We start from the raw sequence: 10,610 nt of genomic DNA, 5'->3' as shown, positions 1-10,610 counted from the left end.
CTGTACACTTTGCAAACTTTTGTTTGTGAGCAAGATCTCAGGCACCGGGCTTCATTTATTCATACCTAAAATGCTACATTGTTCTTAATTATCACATTCCTATATACTTTCAGGAGGAAGAAGAGCATCTGGGTTAAACTGATTATATTCAAAGGTGGTTCAATGGGGCAGCCACTGATCAACCCAGGGTCTGCATATGCTGTCACCAGCATATTCCCCGTTTTTGTTTTAATTGAAGGGTGTGAACATTGACTGTGAGGGCCAAAATATAGTATATCAATGATATAAGAAAACACAAATCCACTTATACAATGAATAACATTAAACTGAGATTTTAAACTTGATATTTTGAATCTTATATCCCATACACAATATTGCTTCCTTTAAAGCACTTATTCTATTTTGTAAACCTTTATCTATTTGCTCTTGGACTATAAGAGCAAGACTAACATTTCTAGAGAGTTGATTTACACGAGAGGCAGTCTGAACTGATAAAAGAAATAATTTTTCCTATTAATACAGTAATTCCTAAAATGAGAGTAGCAACAAAACACATGGCACATTTAAGGGCCAAAGCAGCATGATGAATGGCCTTAATTCTGGTAACATTAACAGGTAATAAAACATACAATGGTTGATGAACAATACAATTGGAAAGAAAACAATTAAAGCAAAAACATGAGAAACACTATGGAGGTCTTTATACATTTTAAATAAACTTTCAGAACCTGTGTAAATTATGTAAAAAGGTGCTGCCGCTCAAGCAGTAACGGGGTTAGTAGAAGTCACCAGTTGTCCCTGGGTCACAATGGTGGTTTCAGCATTGTGGGTCAATGCCTTAATCTGTCCCCAGGTTGAAGCAGTCAGTTGTCAAGGAGGAGTCAGTGGCATACTTGCTAGTTTGTAGAGGCAGACGTTGGAGGTGAGAAATCAAAAGTCTGGCTGTTGGAGCCTGTGTCTCCTCAGATGGCATGTGGGGGTGGGGGGGTGGGGGAGTGGGAAGTGGCTGTCTTCTTGCTATAGGGTCGAATTAGTTGGTCTGGAATCTATGCTGTCCTGTTAAAAGACTATCTTTTCCCCTTGGTTAGTAATACATCATGTAGGCTACAAGAATCAGAACTCAGATGAAAGGAGGTTTGTTTGCAGGTGATTAAATGCAAAGTTAACAGCAATCAACTCGGTGCTGAAGTTTCCAGTGGTCAGTAAAAGACTGTTGGCAAAAACTGCATCAGTAGGGTTAGGGAGACAAAGAAGCAGAAAGATGAATCCATTCTAAAGGTCCCTGCACTTGCCAAATGACCCCAGTAGGTGTCAGTAATGTTGAGAGAACAATAAGATCAGGTTTTTCCTGACCCTTTTCCTGGGAATAGTCCTGACGAATATGTCCAAGCTGTCTGCATGAAAAGCAAGTTCCGTCGGAGTGTTCCCCTCCCTGCTTTAACTGAGGGGAAAGAAAAGGAGAGATCACTCTGCCGACGGGCCTCTTTCATAGCTGCTTGGAGGCAAGAACACCACGGCACAGACTCACTTTTTCCCCTTTAAGCCACAGGCAGTGGCGATTAGAAAACCAATCTGGCTCATTATAACCAGTGGCTTCCTCCTCTACAGTAATCTCATCTTCCGGACGGATTTTCTCAAAATCTGGACTAGAAGAGTCGGACTCCTCTTGCACATCAGCTAAGTCCTCTATGTACTTATGGACTGGGTGTTTGTTAGCAAGATTTTTCAGTTTCATTTCTTTTAGGAGTGATGAAGACCCATCACAATCCTGAAAATCATTCTCAGACCCATCAAGCAAATCAGTTTCAGCACAAGTAAAAGCTTGTTTAACAATATACCAATAAGTGATAGCATTTTCAGGAACAGGATCATCGCTGTCATCTTTATGATCTATAAGCCAAAGTTTCATGTCACACCCTACCTTTTTCCAATCTGATTCATCTAATGTTCCATTCTCAGGTAACCAGGGACTAATCATCTGAATAAACTTAAAAAAATCAGACAAGTTTCCTTCATCAAAATGAATTCCCTTTTTCTGCAGAAGTTTCTTAAAATTTTTGAGATATACAGAATGAGGACTGGATTCTACCTGACCCATCCTCTTCAATTCCTTCCTGTTCCTTCCCAGCCCCACTCTTTGACTGAGGGGATTGCAAATTCCCAGAACAGTGTCCTTACCAGACTGAGCGCAATTATTTACCCTAATCTTCGTACCCCATGTTGGGTGCCAGGCATGTTGAGGTCCTATGTCGGGTTCTAGCCTCCACAAGGAAGTGTGGGTGTCACAAAGAAGGGAGATCTGGTGGCGAAAGTGATAGAGACAGAGAGAGATGAAATATATACAAAAAATACAGACACACAGATATGATGCAAGCTGGCAGGCAGACAGATCTGCAAACATCTTGCCTAGCATTGTCCAGCATTGCACAGGGGGGGATTTATTACAAAGGAAGGATGTAATTAAGATAGGATACAGAACTGAAATGTGATTAATCATTCAAAACAGGACACAATGATTCACAGGAACAACTTTTAAGATATTTTCATAGTTTTTTCTTAACAATCTAACATTTTTATTTTTACAGAAAAAAGGTTCAATCAAGCTGTTATATATTAATTTTTAGGCTTAAATGATCTAGAGTAGCGACGTGCGGTTTCTTAAGGATACATAACATAAAGCAAGGTTCCTGAAAGGAGCCAAGCTGTCTCTGTACACTTTGCAAACTTTTGTTTGTGAGCAAGATCTCAGGCACCGGGCTTCATTTATCTATACCTAAAATGCTACATTGTTCTTAATATTCCTATATACTTTCAGGAGGAAGAAGAGCATCTGGGTTAAACTGATTATATTCAGAGGTGGTTCAATGGGGCTGCCACTGATCAACCCAGGATCTGCGTATGCTGTCCCCAGCAAGTCCTCAAGCTGACATCTCTGCTCTTCAATACTTTAAAAAGTTCCTGTGCAGCAGATTTGCCCAATGCTATACATCGTCTGATCTCTTGACTGCTGCTTCCGCGAGTGTTGATAGTTGATCCAAGAAGAATGAAGTCCTTGACAACTTCAATCTTTTCTCCATTGATAAGAATATTGTTTATTGGTCCAGTGGTGAGGATTTTTGTTTTCTTGACATTGGGATATAATCCTCATAAGTAAATGTTTCAAGTCCTCTTCACTTTCAGCAAGCAAGGTTGTATCATCTGCATATCGCAGGTTGTTAATGAGTCTTACTGCAATCCTGACGCCACGTTTTTCTTCATAGAACCCAGCTTCTTGTATTGTTTGCTCAGCATACAGGTTAAATAAGTATGGCAAAAGAATACAACCCTGTCTCACACCTTTCCCAATTTTAAAACATTCAGTGTTCCTATGTTCTGTTCGAACAACTGCTTCTTGGTCTAGGTACAGATTTCTCAGAAGTACAATTAAGTGTTCTGGAATACTGGTAGTTTCTTTGTTTTTGTTTTTCAAGTTTTTCTGTTGAGTTAAAGTTTACATGAGACAATATCAGCTTTACATTCATCCTATCGTATTTCATTTCATTGCAATGATTACAATCCCATTCATGCATCATTATTCAACAACATTTGCTTCCAGTCCCTCTATTTTTTATTTTTTTTGGATGCATACTGAAACACTCAGGAATATATAACCACTCAAACAACCATTGGGTATGTCCTGCAAGCCTGGCCTGTGTCAGCAGCACACAGCCCCTCTCCCTCCCTGAATACAGAGTCCCCAGCCACTCCATCTTTCAACATCATCATCTCTGGTTATTTGAACCTATCCAGAGATGCCAAAAAAAAAACCTGAAGGTCTGATTCTGAAACATCACAGCCTTTAACAATATGTGGAGTACTATTTTACTCTATAATATATCATATTGTCATGAATCAAAATATAATCTTGATATGTCAGGTCTGAAATTAGAAATTTGGACTATACAATATTCTATAGCAAAACAAATGCAAAATTTAATAGTTGATGCATTTGATGCTAATGACTAAAGAGCAGAAGAGTTTCAGGGTGACATAAAGACCTTGACACATGACAAAAGAAAGAGTTAATTTAAAAGAGAATAAATAAGGAAAAGTACATATGGGTGTCTGAAGAGACTCTGAAACTTGTTCTTGAATAAGGAGAAGCTAAAGCAACTGGAAGAGAAAAAAAAATGAAGAAGCAAAACGCAGCTTGAGAAGACAAAGTAAAGTATTATATTGAAATATACACAGATTTGGGGTTAGAAAATTAAAAGGGAATAACATGCTCAGCATTTCTCAAGCTGAAATCTGAATACAAAATTCAAGCCTCAACTTGTATATTGAATGGTTCTCTTAGAAAAATATTGAACAATGCAGGAAGTGTAAAATATGATGGAAGAAATACAGAGTCACTATTCCAAAAGGAATTGGTTGTCCTTGAACCATTTCAAGAAGTAGCATTTGATCAAGAACCAATTTCATAGAAAAGGTCCAAGCTTCACTGAAGGCATTAAAGAACAAGAAAATGATGGAATACAAACTGAAATATTTCAACAAACTGAAATATTTCAGCAAACTGATACAGAACTGGAAGACCCTGGCAAGAAATTTGGAAGCTAGCTACCTAGCAAACTGACTGAAAGAGATCCATATTTATACAAATTCCAGTGTAATACAGAAAATACTCATTAATATTAAACTCAAGTAAAATTTTTCAGAAAAAAAAAATTAAAAAAACAGTTGAACATCAACAGGGAGCGAACAGAAATTCAAGTTGGATTCAGAAAAGGGCCTGGAATGAGGGACCTTCCTGACATCAGATGGATCTTGGCTAAAACAAGAAAGATGCTTACCTGTGTTTTATTGATTATACAAAAACATTTTACTGTTTGGATAACATTACAAAGAATGGGAATTTCAGAACACTTGTGTTGATTCAGAACATGTACATAAAAAAAGGATCAGTAATTGGAACTGAACAAGGGAATACTACATAGTTTAAAACTGGGATGGGTATGTGTCAGGGCTGAGTACTTTCATTATACTTATTCAATTCAATCTGTATGCTGAGCAAAGAATCTGAGAAGCTGAACTATATGAAGAACATGGCATCAGGATTGAAGGATGGCTCATTAAAAATATGTTGTTAGAGTGGAGGAGTTGAAGCATTTACTGAGAAAGCATAAATAATACAGCCTTCAGTGTAGATTGTACCTTAATAAAAACAAAAAAAGAGGAAGATCCCCAGGGAGATGGATTGACAAAGTGGTAGCATCAATGGGCTCAAGTGTGACAATAACAGTGAGGTTGGCCCAGGATCAGGCAGTGTTTCGTTCTGCTGTGCATAAGTTCACTACCAGTTGGTATCGACTCGATGGCACCTAACAACAACAACAACAAAAAAAAAACAACAAAAAAAACTTCACCCCTAGACCAACAGAAAACCTCATGATAAACAGACAAGATTAAAGTCATCTAGGATTTCATTTTAATTGGTTCTGTAGCCATTGCCCATAGAAGTAGCATTCAAGAAATCAAACAATGCCTTGCATTGGTCAAAACTTTCACAAGAGACCTTTTTAAAATGTTTAAGATGTCACTTTGAGGACTCAGATATGCCTGGTCCAAACCATGATATTTTCAATCACGTCATAAGCATCTGAAACCTGAGCAATGAATAAGGAAGACAGGAGAAGAATTGATGTGTGTTAATTATAGTGTTGGCAAAGAATATTGAAATTACCATACTGCCTGAAGGACAAATAAATTTATCTTGGAAGAAGTACTGCCAGAATGCTTTTTGGAACTGAGGATTGTGAGACTTGGTGTAACATACTTTGGGCATGTTATCAGGAGGGACCATTCCCTGGTAAAGGACATCATTTTTGGTAAAGTTGCTTTGGTAAGAGCCACTGAGTCGGTTCCAAGTCATAACAACACTATATAAGGGTTTCTGAGGAGCAGCTAGTGGATTTGATCCACTAATCTTTTGGCAAAGCAGTGGGTCAGGGAAAATGGAGAAGGTTATTGATGAGATGGATTGCCATAGTGTCTGCAAAAATCGTTCAAACAACAACAGTTCTGAGGATGGTAAAGAACTAGGTAGGGTTTGGTTCTGTTGTAGGCAGGGTCGCTGTGAGTGGGAGTTAACTTGATGGCACATAAAAACAGCAATAGCAAGTACTAGTTCTGAATGTCTATTTAAGAAATATTAACTAATGCAAAACGTGTATATAAAAAAGACAACCACATTGTGTTAAATGGATTCTGACTCATTGTGACCCTATAAAACAGAATAGCATTGCTCCATAGTATTTCCAAGGTTGCTAGTCTTTAAGAAAGCAGGCACCCATATCTTTCTCCTGCAGAGTGTCAGCTAGGTTCCAACTGCTATAATTTCAATCAATAGCCAAGTGCTTTAACCACTGCACTTATACTAATTGCAATTAATCGGTCACTCTATTATCTAGATGAGGAAATTAAAAATGAAAAATATTTAACAATTATCCCTAAGTTATACTGTGAATGGCAGAAAAATCATTCAAAATAGCACTCTCCTTTGGGGAAGAAAAGATTAAAATTAAATACAAACATTGACTTCCACAAAGTCAAATCATATAGTTTTAAACTATCATTAACTTTCCATCCTTGTGGCAAAACAAAGACAGCATTTGATGTGAAATCTCTCATGTCACCCAGTGAGATCAGTAGCTTTCCGAAAAGTTGGAAGTTTGGGAAAATACTTCAACTAAAGGAAAGCAGTGATATGTGATATAACATCAAATAAAATGTAAAAGTCTGCTTGCAACAACTCGTTTCAAAATATGAGAGGTCTGTGAGACTATGCCTCTGGCTTGAAGAATTGCTTGAGGAAAAGTGTGGTGATAAAAACTATGTTCTCCAGTCCCTCAGTTCTTCCTGAAAGGAAGACCCAACAACTTCAAAAACAAAGTAAAGCCCTTCTCACAGAGCTTTCATTTGGGGAATATGTCACAGGCGCTTGGACGGCAGCTCCCTATTCCCAACACCTTCTTTCAATGAAAGTCTTTTATGAATGATACAGATTCTGAAGAGAGGAGGCTGGGGAGCACTATCAAAAGACTTCAAATGTCAATACAGTTGCTATTAAACTTTCAAGTTTTTCCATCTAGAGATGTCACCACAGTATACAGCAGTGAAACATATGATCCATAATAAATTAAACAACCTCTTCATGTAGGCATGTTGCTATTTCCATTTAATAATAAGAATATATATGATGTCTCAATCACCTCATATGCATGTGAAAACTTTACATTGAATAAAGAAGACCAGAGAACAATTCATTCATTCAAATTGAGAGTTGGTGAAGCATTTTTAAAGTACCATAGACTGCAGAAAAGTAAACAAATCTGTCTTGGAAAAAGTACAGCCAGAATGTTCATTGGAAGTGAAGTGGTAAGATTTTGTCTCATGTACTTTGGACATATTGTCAGGAGTGACCAGTCCCTGGAAAAGAACATTATGCTTGTTAAAATAGAGGGTCAGCAAAATACAAACAAGCAAACAAAACCCACAGAAGACCCCCAACAAGATGGATTGATACTGTAGTAGCAAAATTGGGCTCTAACTTAAGAGTAATTGTGAAGCTGCCTCAGGATAGAACAGCGTTTCATTCTGTTATGCATAGGGTCTCTATGAGTCAGAGCTGACTTAAGGACACCTAACAACAGTAACCAGATTCTTTCTTAACTATTGAAATTACTGCCTGTATGTGCACACATACAATGTGCACACAAAATCTTCCATCAATAATGCTGTTTAAAAAGTAATAGCTCGACTAAGTTAAACATAAACATTGTGAATGGTAGGACTGGGAAGCCTGGGTTCTAATTTGGGCAAAACAAATTGGAGGCAGAGTAGCTGAACAGAATACACATTTGTTTCATTTAATTCTTATCCTGGAAACATACCTGATCCTACAAAAATAGAAATTCCACAATTCAGGAAAGATCAGAGAGAATATAGACAAAGAGAGAAAGATGAAAAGGGAATTCAGAGGGAATTCTACTCTATACATAGTCATTTCCACAGGAATGAGACATCACACATTTTACAGAACATTTTTTTTTTCCTAAAGTCAAGACAATTTTTGCTATAACATGGGTTATAATGAGTTTCTTCTAGAGCAAATGGAGATTGAAATTTTCTGTTTTTGAGATCTAAAGCCCTGGTATTAACTTGAAGTGACCATTCTGATGGGCTTCTTACAAGCCAAGACTATTATATAATACCACGGAAGTTGGTAAGCAGTGAATAAAATTACTTAAAAAGAGAAAGGCCCAGATAAATAAAATCAGTATATGTCATTTTTATAGAGTTGGCCAAAATTCTGTATGGGAGACAGGGAAGTCTACATCAATCTTGCTTCAGTTTTATTGCACATATAATTGCTCTTCTTTTGGATGTGTGTGTGTGTGTTAACAAACTGTAAATGATTCCCATTTTATACTAGTTTTATAGATACTCCTTGCCAGTATAAAGTTCCTACATTTTTCTGTTTTATAAAGTGATCAATTACTTGGTGTCTATATTGAATAAGAGGATGATCTCAATATGAAGGCTATACACAGTGGCAGCGACAATGGTCTCAGACATAACAACAGATGTGACAGTAATGTAGGACCAGACAGTGTTTCATTCTATTGTGTGTAGGATCCTTGTAAGTCGGTACTGACTCAACAGCACCTAACAATAATAGTAACATTTTGAAGTCAGGACCTCATCATGTTCTATACCAAAACAAATAAAGAAAAAGCAAAGTCTTTGTTGGCAAGTTAATTCTGACTCAGAGTCACTCTGTGTGTTGTATAGCAGAACTTAGCTCTAGGGCCACATTCTTCATGGAAGGAGACTACAGCCAACCTTGCAACTTGTATCCAAGCACAAACAATTTGCACCACTCTGGGACATTAAATCATTCATAATTTCGTCATGGTTCTAGTGCCCTCAGTAGAAAACAAAGTAAGTTATGTCTTTGAGATGATGTTACATTGTAATGTCTTATTTGTGTCATTTGTTGTTGTCAAGTACCCTTGAATCAATTCTGACCCATAGCAACCCTGTATAGGGTTTCCAAGGAGCAGCTGGTGAGCTTGAACTGCTGACCTTGCAGTTCAAATGGCTTTGCAGTCTGGCACATTAACCCACAGTGTCACACCAGGACTCAAATTTATGTCATAGTGAGCCATATATTGATACTATAAGAAAAAGACCCCCTTTTAAAGGGCAATGGGAGAATACTCTCTAAGTTAATATACTCAAGAACTTTTCTGAATTTCAGTAGCATCCATGTAATCAAATCTGTGAGAGGTATTAAATCCTTAAATAAATACTTGGCAAAGGATGCTGTGCAGTCATTTTAATATGGTGATGCCAATGCCCTCAGCTGCTTTTCCCACTGACAACATCTCTACTAGAAATAAAACATTGTCACAAGCAGAATGGAGGGAAACACTGCCTTCTTAGTTACGTCTTCAGTTTTAAACTGCCAAAAGTATATTATTCTCTAACATGTAATTTACTTTCTTTTTTTTTTTCTCTACTTTGATCAGCAGTGAAATACAGCAGGAGCTAAGTATGCATGGTTAGGTTTCCTGAACTGTGGAGGAAATTTGTTAAGATAAACATTTTTTTTTATCAGCAGTAGGGGAAGAACAGAAACTAAAATCACTTAAGCTCTTGTTAAACTAATGGCACCAAACTCAAAGAAAAAATAAAACCAAAAAATTGAGATATAAGGTAATTAGGAAAGATGCACATGAATGGATAAAGCAGAAACAACAATTCTTATTGGAATAAAGCTCTAGGTTGTAGGGCATTGTGGGAGTGACGAACAAACGACATTTAAGTCAAAGAGCAGGTGTTGGTTGTTACCATGCTAACTCTAACACATGAAGACCTGTCAGGGTTTGGGCTCAAAAGGAGAGTGAGTTGCAGGAAGTTGGGAGGTCTGAGATGGGAAAGATATAGCATAGAGACAAAGAGACACAAAGAAACAGACACACAAGTTTGATGCAAGCTGAAAGACAGGCTGGTCTTCTGCAAACTGCATTGCCTTGTGTTGCATGCAGCCTTACATTGCATCCAGCATTGTATGAAGCACTCACACTGCCTCAGCCTTTTATTATCTTTTTCAAAGGAGGGATTTTTCACAAAGGGAGGATATGATTATTCCGATAAAATAGTATACAGAACTGAAACGTGATTAATCATTCAAAAGAGGACACAAATTTTAAAATACACATCATAATTGTCTCAAGGATACTTAACATGCTTTTAGCACTTAATCTCTAATGGGTAAAGGTGAAAAAGATTTAAAAGGTCATCGAAGGCTTAAAGTATACTTTGCAAACAAAAGCTCATGTTTTTGTTTGTGAGCAAGATCTCAGACACCTGGCTTCATTTATCAACTAATAATTCTTTCTTCTTTACTCTTACATTTCTAGGGAAGATGAGAGTCTCAACCTTTCTAAGAAGGTGAGGTCTCGCTTCCTCATTCCTATTCTTCTTTCCGGATTCTACATCTAAATGCTACATCACATTTCCATATACTTCCAGGAGGAAGGGGAGCATCTGGGTTAAACTGATTA

This window comes from Chrysochloris asiatica, unplaced genomic scaffold (genome assembly GCF_000296735.1).
Source record: "Chrysochloris asiatica unplaced genomic scaffold, ChrAsi1.0 scaffold00300, whole genome shotgun sequence".
NCBI classification, from domain to species: Eukaryota; Metazoa; Chordata; class Mammalia; order Afrosoricida; family Chrysochloridae; genus Chrysochloris; species Chrysochloris asiatica.
Note: the sequence above shows the minus strand (reverse complement) of the source record.